Source organism: Amblyomma americanum, chromosome 4, assembly GCF_052857255.1.
Source record: "Amblyomma americanum isolate KBUSLIRL-KWMA chromosome 4, ASM5285725v1, whole genome shotgun sequence".
NCBI lineage: Eukaryota > Metazoa > Arthropoda > Arachnida > Ixodida > Ixodidae > Amblyomma > Amblyomma americanum.
The window spans coordinates 37,586,247-37,602,176 of record NC_135500.1 but is presented as its reverse complement, the minus strand read 5'-3'; the positions used below and the strand labels follow the sequence as shown (position 1 = coordinate 37,602,176).

General features: G+C 45.4%; 1 protein-coding gene across 3 annotated transcripts in view; it reads left to right on the top strand.

Moving 5' to 3' along the window:
* Window positions 1-15,271, top strand: part of LOC144127874 (uncharacterized) — a 57,644-nt gene extending 42,373 nt beyond the window's left edge. Inside the window, exon 6 of one of the 3 annotated variants that reach the window (XR_013313597.1) lies at window positions 15,120-15,271. The gene's annotated coding sequence lies outside the window, so the exon portion shown is untranslated. Of the gene's footprint in view, window positions 1-2,822; window positions 3,462-12,579; window positions 12,838-15,119 lie in introns of those variants that run through there. The other 2 variants (XR_013313599.1, XR_013313596.1) reach the window with 2 other exon arrangements.
* The last annotated feature ends 659 nt before the right edge of the window (window positions 15,272-15,930 follow it).

The window sequence follows — 15,930 nt, the reverse complement described above, 5'->3', positions numbered from 1 at the left end:
CCAGCAGACCTATCAGACCAGCAAGCTAGTAGATCTAACAGACCAATACACCAGCTGACCTAGAAGGCCAATAAGCTACCTGAACTATAAGACAAGTACGCCAACAGGCTTATAAGGCCAATAAGCTACCCAGCCTGTAAGACCAATACTCTGGTTCACCAATAGCTGTCAATAATCTGATACGCTATTGGTTTAAAATAGGTTTTTTTTCTGGGGACAGTAATCAGGGAGATGGGGAAGTTCCTCAAGTGCGATGTGATGGATGTATACCCGGTGATTTACGGAGACGGGAACTCCCCCCACCCCTTCTACCCGGATGTCATCCATTATACCAAGCCAGCGAGGAGGAAATGACTGAACACTTGATACATTTCTGTAACGGGCTTTACTCTGCAGTGGAAAGCAGCAGATCTGACTTATTCAAAGCATTGGGGTTTAAGGACAGTGAAGGAAAAGTAGATTTTAAGCGGGCAGAAGTAACCAAGCGAAGGTTATCTGATTGGTGTCTAAAATCAAGACAAGAGTAACATTTCACAAGTCATGGCTTGGTGGCTTGAACCACCGCCCGTTTTTTTTTTTCAGTTTATTTGTTTCATTCTGATTTACAGAAACCGGAGCAAAGGCAGGAAGCCTGATAAAGGCCTAAAGGCCTCTGCTCCGTATGCAGTCAGCAGACAGGCATCCGAAACATACAATTGATTCCCTTTTTAGGGGACAAAAGATAAAAACAAGCAACACTGAAAGGCCATAAATGCTAGCAAAAAACAAACAAACTATATATTGAACTACATATAGAAGTACAATTGCGAACAACTGATTCCCTCTTTAGGGGACAAAAGGGATAAAACAAGCAACACAAGGGCCATAAATGCTAGCAAAAAACGAAAAATAAACCAAATCAATTCAATGTTTTCTTCGAATATTACATTCTTAAGGATCTTTTTGGGAATTGGTTTGCTGAAATCAAGTAGTTTTTCAAAGCGATTTAGTAGAGACGGTATTTGGAACTATACGTTTGCCTACCGTAGTTTGTCCTGACTATAGGAATTTTTCTATGTGTGCGGAAGCAGCACTCTGCAGCGGGGTTTGCCGCGCTGTAAAGTTTCTGGTTCTGAACATGTTGCAAGAGCCTATAACAGTATAATTGGTTAGCCTTTATCAGGGAATACTTTCTGAATAACGGATCTGTCGGTAAATATTGTGGTTGCCCGCGGTAGTTTTCAAATATGCGCAGGACTCGTTTCTGTAGAGTAATCAGCTTTTGAAAATTGCCCTGCGTGGTTGTTCCCCAGATTAGCGAGCAATAAGAGATTCTGAAGTAGAAAAGCGTATAATATAGCGAGGTTCTAAGCCATTGTGGTAATTAGTTTATAAAGACAGTCTACTGCCTTACTTAACTCGACCGCCAGTTTCGACACGTGAACAAATTCCATGACAAAGTGTCCTGAAACCACACACCCAAAAATTTTTGTACCTTAATTGCTCAGACTGACACCGTGAAAATTAAGCTCAATATTAGTGGTAATTGGTTTATTTATGGGTGCGAATATCATATACTTTGTCTTGCTTGTATTCAGCTGCAAGTTATTCTTGTTAAGCTAGCCCTAAAGGAGTTTCAAGTAATAATTAGCATCATATTGGATTTGAATAAGTGAGTCTATCACGAAAAAATGTTAGTATCGTCTGCGCACATAATTATTTTCGGAGAGTTTGGTATGCTGCAACGATTATTTACATAGATTAAAAACAGCAGCGGCCCGAGAATGGTCCTTTAGGGCACACCATTCTTTACTTTGGCATATGAAGAAGCTTCTTGATTAACGCTGACGTATTGATACCGGTCGGATAAGTAGCTGTGCATTAAATCTAGAGCGATTCCACGCACCCCATACGTATTTAGTTTAGATAAGAGAATGGTGGGAGGCACAGAATCGAATGCTTTCTTCAAGTCAAGAAATAAGCCAAGTGTATAAAGTCAACGCTCGAAATTATTGATTATGTGATGTTTGATGTCTATAATGCTAGTTACGACGATTGTTTTTTTTTTCGAAACCCGTAATGCATGTCATTTACTACATTATATTTATTGAAAAAAATTTCCAGCCTATTGTTCAAAGCACTTTCAAACACTTTGGATATGACGGCAATACAGATATAGGTCTGTAGTTATTGACTGCTTGTTCATTACCACCTTTAAAAATTGGACAAACGCGTGCTATTTTTAAATATTCAGGAAAAACTTTAATTTCAAACATTCTGTTGATAATATGGGATAAAATTGGAGATATTATATCTGAGACATATTTTATAGATACAGGTTTTATGTCGTCGAAACCAGCAGCAACATTGTTTTTTATCTTGCTTACCAGTCGTTCTACTTCAACTGGAGTAACTGGGATTAAATGTATAGAATTTACAACACCAGGCTCCTGTAGCACAAGTTCTTCCGCGTGAGCTACATTCGTGCTGATGTTCTCACAACTATTCAGAAAATAATCTTTGAGTGCAGATGCGGCTTCTTTCCCGTTTACCAAACCTTACGGCATTATAACGCTTACAATTGGACTTGTATTTCCACGACTAATGTTTTTAACCTCAGCCCAAATCTTTCTGGGATCGTTTCTTATTCTTGGGAACAGTTTTTCATAATAGGTTAGTCTTGCTTTCCTAACCTCGCTGCTAACTTCATTTCTGTATTTCTTGAAAGCAGCAAACGTGCTCAAGTCCCGAGATTTTACAAAAGCGTGATACATATTGTTTTTCTTGTTGTCTTTTTTAACTTGGAAGAAGTAATCTATGGTTTGCGATTTTTTTGTTTCCAGGTCTATCTTGCCGTAATGGAAATGCGTCATCATAACATAGGATCAGTTTATCAAAAAACAAGTTGTACGCGCTGTTTGGGTTGCATTCGTGTAGTACAGGACTCCAGTCTGTGGCCTCGACAAGGGAACGAAACTTCTGTAGCGCTCGGTCACTGATAGCGCGGTAACAACGTTTCTCTTGCAGTTTACGTTTTCTGTGTGTGTGCGGGATGAAGCAGAAAGTCAGAAGATTATCGCTTATCTCTAGCGATAGCAGTCCAGCGATACTGTCAGGCATATTCATGACATAAATATCAAGCAGTGTTGCAGTTTATGCTGTTAACCTTGTACGTTTCGTGATCACATTTCCACATGCAAATGAAGCCACGAGCTCATTCAGGTTTTTGCATGGAACATTATCAGATAACATGTTGATGTTTATGTCACCCATTACCACAAACCGAAAACCTGAACTGCTTATGTAAGAGCGCATGTCATCCAGGAAGTCAAAGAAATGCAGTTTGTTACCTGTTGGAGGCCTATAAATGGCAACGACAAAAACTGCATCTAGACGAACCATTATACTTTCGAAATGGCTATTTATTTAGAGGATGCTTGAATTACTTAATACCTTGCTGGCTGCTTAACGTAGACAGCCACACCGCCTCCTCGGCCACAAGACCGCACTAACCTGTTGTACACATAATTCTCAAAATAAGGAGAATTATCTTTTGAGAGCCATGTTTCCGTGAATAGCAGCATGTCAAATCCAATTTCCAGTGATTCAGCCTCATCCATCCGTCCATCCATCCACCACCCACCCACCTACCATCCATTCCGTCCATCCATCCACCCACCCGTCCATCCACCCATCCATCCATCCATCTATCCATCCATTCAGAGGGATGGCAGCTTGGGAAGAGGATGGGCCGTAATGCACCGGCTTTTTTAGAGGCACACAAGATACCCCTGCAGGCCAAGGGGTAAGAACTTGACAAATCTGAGAGGAAGGGGGGCAGGACGAGGGCACGGCTAACAAAAAGGGAGCAATCTCCAAGTGTTGGGATCACGAACATGCAAGGGGAAAAAAGCCGTATTAAATGGGACGAAATCGAAGGACAACTAATTTTGGGCTATATGGGGTTGCTGAAACTCACCTGAGAGACATGGAAGAACCGCCACACATTGCAGGTTACACTTGGGTAGGGTGTAACAAAAAACGGAAAGACCGTAAAGGAGGACGCCTAGGGGTATTAGTAAAGGAGTAAGACTGGGAAATGGTGAGAGGATTGCAAGGAGCATCTATGGCCACAGGGCATAGTGGGGAGTCTAAAGACAGTACTAGGGTTTGTATACCTTAAAACGGAATGATTTGAGAAAGAATATAGGGCATTTTGAATGTATGTCTAAAGATGTCTGGGAGTTAGGCTCGCATTGGGAAATAATCATCTTGGGCGATATATAAATGTCATTTGTAATGCTCTGAAAGAGCTACAGATGCAGTGGTGAAGATGTTAGGAGAATTTTGCGATGGTCATGATCTAGTAATGGTTAACACAGAATTAAAATGCGAGGGGAACTCTTACTCGACTATTGCCTAATGTTACACAAACTGTGACAGGTTAGGAGGCATGGAAATTGATGAAGAAAGGTATGAAAAGCCCGGGGAGGGAGCACAGAATTAAAATTACATTTGGTAGCACAATATTTGCACTAGAAACTCAAGCGAGGGAAGGTAAACTTAACCTCCCCGATACACAGCTACAGTAAGTGTCGAAACGCATTGACGACGTATCGAAGCAGCCGAATAGGGAGTTGACATAGGATGACCTAGTGGTGGTTTTTCAAAGGGAGCTGGAGAAGAGCCAAATCAAAAAGGAAAGAAGGAAGGGAAAACACCAACCAAAATAGCTGGCGGCCATAGCATGATGACAAGAGGGAGCTAGGGAACACAGATTAGCAAAGAAAAGGGTAACCACACCAGGTGAAGTAAATTCAGAATGGAAAAGGGAGGTGCGGGCATTAATTCAAGCCAAAATAGAAAGGCAGGAGCCCACTGGATGATGGAGATAAATAAGGAAGATAGAAATGCTGCACAGACTTTTTGGGAGCACATAATGTGACAGGGCAAGAGGACAGAGGGAATCCAACACTCTCTGACCTCACAGGAGGGGGAAGAGAGTAGAGGGAGAGGAAGCACAGGAATATATCAGACAAGCACTCGAGGCAGCATTTGCAGAGCCTGAGGGGAACAAAATATAAGAGAGCAATGACGGCAATAGGGAACGGGAGGAAGAGCTCAGGGAGAATGGGACAGAATAAAAAGGCAAGGTTCCCATCGGAACAACAGGACCAGATGGCATACTTATCTTTACACACTAGGCCAAAAAAGCAAATTGAAATTACAACAGATCATTGAAAAAATTATAGGGGGAGGAGACGTACCAAAAGATTGCAAATTGAGCAGAATGTGGATAATATACAAAGGTAAGGGAAACAAGGAGAAAATTAAATCTTGCCGACCAATTAGGGTTACATAAGTTATATACAGGCTAGCAATGCAGATGGTGAAAATGAGAATGGAAGAATGGGCAGAGTATGTGAGGAGGTCTTAGAAGAGCTGCAAAATGGTTGGAGGACAATTTATTCGTTATAACTCGGTGTACAGAGATAGCAGAGGGAAGTCGGAGGCCTCTATAGATAGCAATTTTATACAGTAAGGGGGCATATGACAATGTGAATCAGGAAAATATTTGGGGCCAGTTGAAGGGATATGGTTCAGATGGAAATCTGGTCGAATTTCTACAACGTGTATATTCAGAAAATGAAGGGTTGGTAAAATGAGAGGGAGAAGCTACAAAACCAGTTAAAATTAAAAGTGGGCTAACACAGTGCTGTCCATTATCACCCCACTTTTCATGATATACATGAGTTACATGGAAAAGAGGTTTAAAGAGAGGTAAGAGTTGATGTGAGTTTTATGCAGGAAGGGGGGGGGGGGGGGGGGGGCAGAAGGTAAATCAGTCTGGCTGGACTGATGTACGCGGACGACATTGTATACTGCTAGCAGACAAGCGAGATAGATTGCAGGAACTAGTGAAGATCTGTGGTGAGGAGGGTGACAAGTTAGGACTTCATTTCAGTAGAGAGAAGTCTGGGATAATGATATATAATGATGAGAGGGGAGACCCGTTGGAAATACAAAACACTAAGATTGACCACATGAAGAATGATAAGTATCTAGGCATATGGCTAAATGAAGGGAAAAATATCTGGAAGAGCACGAAAGGATACTGAAGGACAAAGGGAAAAGAAATTCAGACATGAAACAGAGCACTATGGAATTATAATAGGTATGAGGTGGTGCCATAATTCCCTGGTACCAGGCCTCACATTCAGAAATTCAGTCCTGTGCATGAAATAAGAACAATCAGCTCCAGAAATCAAAGAAGTGTAGGAAGGCTAGCCTTGGGTGCACATAAGCATGCACACTCCGAATGAGGGAGTCCAGGGAGATACGGGCTGCGTGTTATTCGAGGTTTGAGAGGTCTGAAATATGATCACAGACTAACCAAAATGGAAGAAACAAAGTGGGCAAAAAGGTGTAGAAGTACCTACACATGAAAAGTATTAATACAAAATGAACGAAGAGAGCCCAAAAGCTAAGAACGAAGTACCTACGGGTGATGGGTCGTCATCATCAGCACCCTGACTGCGCCCACTGCAGGGCAAAGGCCTCTCCCATGTCTCTGCAATTAACTCTGTCCTGTGCCAGCTGCGCCCACCGTATTCCTGCAAACTTCCTAATCTCATCTGCCCACCTAAACTTTATGCAGCCCCCCTTCTGCACTTGCCTTCTCTGGGAATCTGTGGCAGGAGGTCCACATTTATTTGACGTCCCGCTAGTCGCGGCTGGTGAGCCGGGGGAGCGCGATGTTGACGTTGCTGGCCTGGTCGGTTGCTGAAAGTGTTCTGGACTGCGCGAGTTAGGTCTCGCTCCGAGCTTCGTCTTCATCAGCGCCGCTACATATCCTACCCCCCTAGCGCGATGCGCGATAAAGGAAAAAAAATGAAGAGAGTTATGTACAAGGCCAGTGGAGGGCCTGGAGATATGGGTGAGCACATAATGTGCAGGGAGAAGCGAAGGTCGAAGTTCCGAGTGTGGGCGCCGGCGTTGGGTTCAGGCCTCAGGAGGGCGGACAAGGCTGAAGGGCGGTGGCCGAGGAAGGGCCACGGGGCAGTAGGATGAAATCATAATATGGGTGTCCCAGTAGGCACAGGCGAACGGCACACTGCTCACGTGAGGAATGGCGCGCTGGGAGGTGACCCATAAAGAATCACTGTTGAAAGCCGAAGTGTCTCGGTGGCAGGAGTTTTTGGGAGATGGAAAGGAGACACTGTTGTGCGCGGAAGTTTCAGGTGAAAGGGGCAGCGCTGAGCTGGACTGAGGCACAGAGCACGGGTGATGGGAAGCAGAGCTCGGATGAAGTCAAAGCATCTTGGCTTGCAGAAGGCCAGAGTGCTGAACTGCGCCACTGCGGCTGCTCAGGTGTCCAAGCGCAGGGAAAGCGGATGTGGTACCGAGGGCAGAAGGGCACTGTGTGTCGAGCTCACAAGGGGACTGTGCAGTAGCATGTGCACCGGAATGCACAACACAGGTCGGTGGGACAACTGAGGTCGACACAGCGCTCTTGGCATCGGCCGGGCGCCAGTGCCCGCCAGCGGCATGATCGGCGCCCGGGGGTTACGGAGGCGTGGAATGAAACAGAAGAGTCCGAATCGACGCTGGGGCGCGCGGGTCGTGGGGCATCCCTGTAGGCAGTGGTAGAGGCGCTTGAAGGAGCGGGTGGAGCAAGCTTGGGAGAGACCACAGTGTACGATGAGGCAGCTGATTGGGAAGGGTGGCAAGAGGCCGACGCGTGCTCGCGTGGCACTTGCCGAACCATGGGTGGGAGCTCATTCGGTGGCGGCGATAGCCGACACATTGGTGTAGGGAGCGGCTCCGGTGCATAAATTGGCGGAGGGAAAACCGAAGCAGCTCGGGTCAGGAATGCGGCCAGGGGGGGTGAGTCGAGTGACGCCGCAGCTGCTGAGTCGGGAACAGGAGCGTAGAGAGTCGGTGGGAGCTCCAAGCCAAAATACGCCGTCGGGCCCTTCTTGAATTCGGCGTATATGTCGGCGCCAGGAGGCGGCAATTGCAGCTGTGCCAGGAGACCGGGTGGAAGTTCGCGGCTGGCGTGCTGATAGCGCAGCAGCTGGCTGGACACGTTGTTGACATGAAAGTGCGAGTACAGCAGCGCCAGCCACAAAACGGGGTCCCTGGCATAAAAAGCGGGCAGGCCGGGCAGCCGAGGAAGGTAGGGGCGTTGATATGGCTGAAGGAGCTCACCGGATGTGATGGGAGGTGCGTACATGGCGGCGAGAGGCTGCCGAAAGCTGGGTGCGAACTGCGGCCGTGCAGCGGCAAGGCAGGACGGGCAGGAGCGGTGAGCCGGTGGGAGCGGCGTTGCGTGCGTCGGGGCTGTCGTCCGGTGTCACCAGGATGTGGTAGGAGGTCCACATTTATTTGGCGTCCCGGTAGCCGCGGCTGGTGAGCCGGCGGAGCGGGATGCTGACGTTGCTGGCCTGGTCGGTTGCTGAAAGTGTTGTTATTGTTATCCTATCAAAAGATGGCACATACCCACACTGGGGGATCGGCCAAGAATCGGGTGGCTATTCACCTGAACGCAGTTAATAAAAAGGAAAAGCACGTGGGAGCGCAACACCGGTGAATTCTTCCTCATGAACAGAAAAGGGATGAGAGTTTTGATTTCAAAATTATAAGAATAATAATAAAGAGAGGGATTAAATAATAATGATTAAGTCAAAATGTAATAATTGATAAAAAAGAAAAGTTTGGAACACTTAGCAAGGCAGTCGGTGAGATTCTATCAGGAAATTTAGAACAGCGGTACAAACAGATCTGTGGCTGAACCCAAATGTGGTGGCGCCAAATGATAGCAAGAGCGGCTGCTCAAACTAAGGCCAAGATGCTGCAAGGGCTCCTCCAGCAACCTTTTTCTCAGAGAGTTGAATCGGCCACAATACAGCCAGAAATGTTCTATAGATTCAGGCTCACGGCAAAACGCACAAATTTTCCTGTTCCAATGATATTTAAGGTGCTCATAATCCGCCGATGTTAAAAGTGTTGTGTCTTGCGTGCTTAAAAACGCACGTCGCCAAAATCTAGATGCTGTAATATAGGCTGTAGCCGGGATGATTGGCAACACGGGGCCGCTGAGGGAAGCCTTTGCGAGATTGTCAGCAATCTCATTTACTGTCACACTGCTGTGACCGGGAACCCATACTAAATGAACAAGGCTCAAATGCGGAGGAAGTAGGGATAAGAAAGTTGTTAAAATGGGACCGTCAACATGTGCAGCGAGGGACGAACACAAAGATAAAGAATCAGTAATTACTGCAACTGCTGTAACAGAGGGGCCTAGCTTGCGTAGAGCAAGTACTGCTGCTAGAAACTCTGCTTGAAAAATAGGGGTGAAATCTGGAAGGCACAGTGAAAAGGACCAGTCTAAATGCGAGCAAAATATTCCCACACCTGCTTTTTCATTGCATTGCGATGCGTCAGTGGCTATTGCTATATCTGTAGGTAGGGTCCTCAGATGATCTTCTAGAAGACCATTTAGAATACTCGGTGGCAAAAGTTTTGCATTTTTGGGGAATATGTCGTCGAAAACAATGTGGATAGCGGGCCCATTGCGAAGCGCAGGAAGGATATCATAAATGTTTACATCTAAAGGCTGAAGTAATCTTTGCACAAACACTACCTGAGGGGAATTGAAACGAGACCAGGGGACACCAAAAAAGGAGGTCGGCTGACAACAGAAAATGCTTTGGGAACGGTGGAAATGGTATTCATAGATCCTGAGGTAAGTTTGCACAGTTAAAAATTCAAGTCGTGATAAGAGAGGCGGAATGCGGGCTTCAGGGTACAGCACATTGATAGCCACAAATTTTGGAAAGCCGGGGCACATGCGAAGTGCTTCCCTCTCTAAAAGGATGAAGTTTATATGTAGCCGAGCCTGAAAACAACACTGATCCAAATTCTAAAATTGGCCTGACATACACAGTGTGGATCATTAATAGCGCATCTCTGCGCATGCCGTACCGGTGATGACATAATCTCCGTAACATGCCCACGGCACGAGCCCCTTTCGCCGCGACATGGTCAATGTGAGGTCGCCAGGTGAGTTTGTTGTCATTAATGACCCCTAGGTATTTTAGGGATTGAACCTGCTGTATTATTTTTAACTGGCAAGTGAGAGAGACCACTACAGGAGTGAATAGAGGGAAAACAAGAGTGGCGCACTTGCCAACATTTAACTTCAGGTGTAATGCGCTCAACCAGTGCTCAAGTGTATTCAAATATGACTGCAACAGACCATACAGGGAATGTATATCGGGTGCAGCAGCAAAAAACGCAATGTCGTCCGCATAGACGTAAGTGCGTACATGGCGGTGGAGAGTGATTGAGCTCAGCAGAATATTAAAGAGCACAGGAGAAAGTGTTCTGGACTGCGCGAGCCAGGTCGCGCTCCGAGCTTCGTCTTCATCAGCGCCGCAGGCAATACCAGCGCCGCTACAAATCCACTCCGTTACCCTTAAGGACCAGCAGTTATATTGCCTTCGCTTTACATGCACTGCCCAAGTCCATTTCTTCCTCTTGATTTCATCCAGGATGGCATTAACCCGCGTTTGTTGCCTCACCCACTCCTCCCGCTTCCAGTCTCTTAACGCCTATCATTTTTCTTTCCATAACTCGCTGCGCTTCCCTAACTTAAGCTGAACCTTTTTCGTTAGCCTCCATGTTTCTGCCCCATAGGTGAAGAATAGTAAGATACAGCTATTGTATACTTGTCTCTTGAGGGGTATTGGTAATCTGCCATACATGATCTGAAAGAACCTGCCACATGCGCTCCACCCCATTCTTATTCTTCCAGCTATTTCATTCTCGTGTTCCGGATCTGCAGTCACTACGTGCCCTAAGAAAACGTATTCCCTTCCTACTTTCAGCACCTTACTACCAATTGTGAACTGCTGTTCCCATTTGAGGGTGTTGAACATTACATTAGTTTTCTGCATGTTAATTTGTAGACCCACTGTACTGCTCTCCTTATCTAACGCAGTGATCATGCTTTGAAGTTCATCTCCTGAATGGCTTAGCAAGGCAATGTCATCAGCGAATTGCAGGTTACTTAAGCATTCTCCGTTAGCTCTTATCCCCAACTGTTCCCAATTCAGGCTTCGAAATACCTCCTGTAAACAGGCAGTGAATAGCAATGTCAAGATTGTGTCTTTCTCCCTGAACACCCTTCCTTATTGGAATTTTATTGCTGACTTTATGGAGGACTGTGGTAGCTGTGAAGTCGGTATAGGTATCTTCCAGTATTTTCACATAAGGCTGTTCTACACCCTGATTCCACAATGTCTGCATGGCTGCAGACCACTGAGCCAAATGCTTTCTCGAAATCAAAAGGCTATGTATAGGGGTTGGTCATATTCGCATTTCTCTATCACCTGATTGATAGTGTGAACATGGTCTATTGTGGAGTATCCCTTATGAAAGCCTGCCTGATCATTTGGTTGATTAAACTCTAATGTTCTTCTGACTCTGTTAGCGATTACTTTAGTAAACAACTTGTAGGCAATTGATAGTAAGCTGATCGGTCTCTAATTTTTTAACTCATTGACGTCTCCTTCCTCATGAATTAAGATGATGTTAGTGCTTTTCTAAGCTTCTGGTATGCTCGCGGGCATAAGGCACTGCGTACACAGGGTGGCATACACAGGTTTTTCTTGCACTATCTCCCCTCCCTCCTTCATCAGGTCTGCTGTTACCTGATCCTCACCAGCTGCTTGCCTCTTTTGCATTGCTCCTAAGGCTTTCTTCGCTTCCTCTTTTGTTAATGGCGGGATGTCCGATTGCTGTGCGCTACCCCATCTCTCATTAACGTTCTGATTACATCGGCTACTGTGTAGATTTGTGTAAATCTGTTTGGCTACTTTAACTATCTTATTCACATCCAGTTCTTGGCCCTCTCCTTTTCTTAATTTACATCAATGACTTGCCTAATAATATCTCATCAAACATCCGCTTATTCGCCGACGATTGTGTTATTTACCGTTCTATTAATAGTGCAGCAGATAATAATGTTCTTCAATGGGATCTATTAAGGCTGGAGGAGTGGTGTAGATGGCTGATGGTCTTAAACATTAACAAAACTGCGCTTGTTTCCTTTCACAGACGACAAAATTACCCTACCCCAAATTATCTTCTGAATGGTTCTAGTGTTTTACCCCGCAACTGCATTAAGTATCTTGGTGTTGGCATCTCGGGTACCCTTAACTGGTCTACCCATATAACGCGGATAATTAACAATGTTAACAAAACTCTCGGCTACCTACGTCGTAATTTACGTCTAGCTTCACCAGCAGTTAAATTGCTAGCTTATAAAACATTAATTCGGCCAAAGTTAGAGTACGCATCAGCCATCTGGGAACCCTCTCAACTTAACCTAACCCACTGTGTTGAACTTGCGCAAAATCGCGCCGTTAGATTTATCTACTCAAACTACTTATACTCCACCAGTGTTACCTCCCTGAAAAATAATGCATGCCTACCTAACCTCAACCAGTATTGTTGCAAGGCTATGCTTGTATCACAAAATATATCATAACTTTACTCACAACTGTCCTATCCAACCTGCTCATCGTTCTTCAGCCCGCACAAGCCACCACAAGGCCGTATACCCACCTCCTGCTCGCACCGTGACCCATCTTCATTCCTTCTTCATCCAAACAGCGCGTGACTGGAAAAGTCTTCCCACCAGTACCATCCTTCTTAAAAACCCGGACCATTTCAAGAAAGCCATCGAAACTATTTTCTATTAACACCAGGTTGTTAGCCTACCCCTCATGTAAAGCCCTCAGGGGCCCTTGAGGTATCTATAATAAATAAATAAATAAATATTGTCATTACATTGCCCTCTTTGTCTCTTAACGCATACATCATGTGTCCTCTGGCGATGACAGCGATGGTGTAGAGATAGAGCATCCGCCTCGCGTGGAGGAAGACCGGGGTTTGAATTCTGGTGCCCGCAATTCTCTACCGGGTCTGAAAAGAAAAAATCTCCGCTTGTCGATGGAATTGCATGAGCAGGCCTGGGGTGCGGCCTGATCTCGGTGACCACAACTGACAACGCACTCCGTCACCAGAGCAGAATTTGGCCACCCCTTTGTAGTACTTGGCCACAACCTTCTATGAACAAACCAATTAACCCTCAGTCCTCAGTGGCTGCAGAGCAACTAACCAAGGCGGCGGTCAAACCTGTGACACAGTAGAGGGTGCTAAGAATATCTGGCTCCAGACAGGCCGCCATTGAAAACTGAACCTGGTAACGTTTAGCGCATGAACCTTATCCAGTGAGGCTCGCCTAGCAGTGCTGTTAGAGGAACTAGCGGGTATTAAATGGGATGTCATGCTAGGAGGACAAATGAGGCGCATACAGTACTAGAGAACTGGCACGTACTGTGCTATCGTAGATTAGCAGACGGACGAGAACTAGGTGTGGGATTCCTCATCAATCAGGATATAGCTGGCAACATAGAAGAGCTTTAAAGTATTAACGAGAGGGTGGCAGTTATCGTAATTAGGCTCAATAAGAGGTACAAGCTGAAGGTGGTGCAGGCCTACGCCCCTACATCCAGCCATATGATCAAAGGCGTCAGCAGAATTTTTTGTGGGGGGTGGGGGGAGAAGCGGTATGTTCGCAGCAAAAAAGCACTATTTTCGGAGTAAAATTATTTATTTATAAATAAATAAGTAAAATACACGCATGAAAGAAAAATTACAAACAGCAAATTGATGCATGGCTTGGAGAGATCGATTGGAGTTTATTAACGAACAAACAATTAAAATTAATAAAAAATGCAAAAAGATACTATCACTTCGTGGAGAAGAGTGCTCAGTCTTGCTGCATGCGGGTTCTCGACTCACCTGAATTGATGACCACCACACAGCACATTATGTTCACAAACACGCAACTACAGTCAGTCAGTCAGTCTTCCATGAAAAGCAACTGCAGACGCTTCGGATTTTTCTGGGCGAATTGCGTGATGACACGTGTGATAAAGTCATTTCTGTGCTTCATTACACGCTCTCGGTGCACACTCATCATACAAAGGCCGTCCAGGCTGTCATTTTTCATTGTTGAGCGGAGCCAGGTTTTCACTCCTCATTGTACTGAAGGAGCATTCGACAGTACAGGTAGTAACTGGCAAAGCCAGAGCCACCTCAATGGCTTTCGCAACACCGGGGAAGAATGTCTTGGCCTGAAGTAGAAGCTCGCAGTAAGTTATTTCTGATGGGTCCCCAGTTTTGTTGCACCACATCTACCAAAAGATGGCCTCTTCCTTGAAGTTGTCGATGACGTAAAAGCATTGGAGTTCTTCAGCAAGGGCAGCGAACTCAACACGGCTCAAGTGCTTCATTTTTGATGGATGCAGCTGAAGAAGTTTGAAGCTCCTCTCATTGCTTTCAGAAAAGCAGTGAGCTAAAGAAGCAGTGGGAGAGTCCAGGTACTGCACATATATTGCCACACGGTAGTATTCCTCCGGCGACTTAATCCCGTAGTTGTCTCGGTGGGCCTGACGAGAGACTTGTCTTGGTACAGATATCACCACATTTAAGTGATTGGCTGCCTCCCTTGCTGCATTCATGATGTGATAGAACTCCTCTACAGCGTTTGTCCGGTGGCCGCGAAAAATACGTTGCAGCTCAGTGATGTGGTCATGCACAGAATGGAAGTCCATGGATACACCTTGCAGAACGTTGGTAACTGGTTCGAGCAGAGCGCTGTACTTCGCTACAATACGCAAGCAGACGATGAAAGATGAGCATGTTGTTGCGCAGTAGAGGATGTGAGCTCGTTCTCTAGTTGCAGCGTTCGAGCAAGATTCCGTTGACGCGAGCTCCTAGAGGGCTTCAACTATGGCCACGTAATGCTGAGAGAAGATCCTAATAGACGTATTTTGCAGACAATCTTGTCTCGCACAGCACCAAAATGTTTGGCACCAATTTTCGTCGGAGCACGCTCTCGCGGAAGAAGTTAATGGTTTGTTCGATCATCCCAATTGTGCTTTAAATTTCAGGGACACCGTTCAAATTGTTGATGACGAGATTTAGATTGTGACTTGTGCAGTGGAAAAATAGTGCCTTCGGGAACTGTTTGTGTATTTTGTTCACTCCAGCTCCTTTTCCAGCTATTGTAGAGCATCCATCGTACCCCTGTCCAACGAGGTTCGAAATAATCAGCCCGGCATTCGTCAAAAGCTTCAAGATTGCAGCGGCGATGCAAGCGGAGTTTAATTGCTCCAGCTCTACAATCCCATAAACTGCTGTCCCATAAACGCACACTTCGGCTCACGCCTTGTCAATAAAGCGAACGCCTATATAGACATCTACTCTTTTCCTGAAATGTCTGCAGTTTCGTCAGCACGAACGGAAAAAGCAAACGCTGTGTTAGCTTCGGCAACTATCTGCTCTCGCAGGATGTCGCCGCAGATTGTGATGATCTCGTTCTGGACGCGGACATAAGTGTACTTAGCATTGTCAGCAGAAGAAACAAAGTGCTCCTGAAGTAGAGTATCCAGCTTCTACCTGAAAGTATGCATTCTATGCGCAGCTCCAATATTTTGTTAGGAAGTTTTCTTTATTAGCCATTCGTCACTATCACTCACTAGCCACCCGTTGGTAACGGGTGTATAGGCTCGACACGATATTACCCGTTCGAAGGCGAATGTGTGATTTCCATGCTATACTGTGTGTCGAAGTGTCGAGCTCAAGTGCCGCCCCCGTAGTCCGTCATTGAAATGTGTCAACTTGAGTACCGTCACAATTGGTGGACCCGCACGCTCGTGGGAGGTTGCTTTAACATTTTCGAGAATGTTACATTTATTTTTATTGCTTTTTATATAGTGCTATATAAACGTTAAATATATAACATTGCAAAACATTAGAAAAAGTACATCAAGAACTTACAATTAACTCTCGACTAAAGCAAAAAAAAGTAAC